Consider the following 241-nt stretch of genomic DNA (forward strand, 5'->3'; position numbering starts at 1 on the left):
TAGCTTCAGTCATGTGATCTTTAATTTTAATCATGTGGTCTTTAGCTTCAATCATCTGGTCTTTAGTTTTAGTCATGTGGTCTTTAATTTTAGTCATGTGGTCTTTAGCTTCAGTCATGTGATCTTTAATTTTAATCATGTGGTCTTTAGCTTCAATCATCTGGTCTTTAGTTTTAGTCATGTGGTCTTTAATTTTAATCATGTGGTCTTTAATTTTAATCATGTTGTCGTTTATTTTAAT

This window comes from Austrofundulus limnaeus, unplaced genomic scaffold (assembly GCF_001266775.1).
Source record: "Austrofundulus limnaeus strain Quisiro unplaced genomic scaffold, Austrofundulus_limnaeus-1.0 Scaffold2204, whole genome shotgun sequence".
Lineage (NCBI taxonomy): Eukaryota > Metazoa > Chordata > Actinopteri > Cyprinodontiformes > Rivulidae > Austrofundulus > Austrofundulus limnaeus.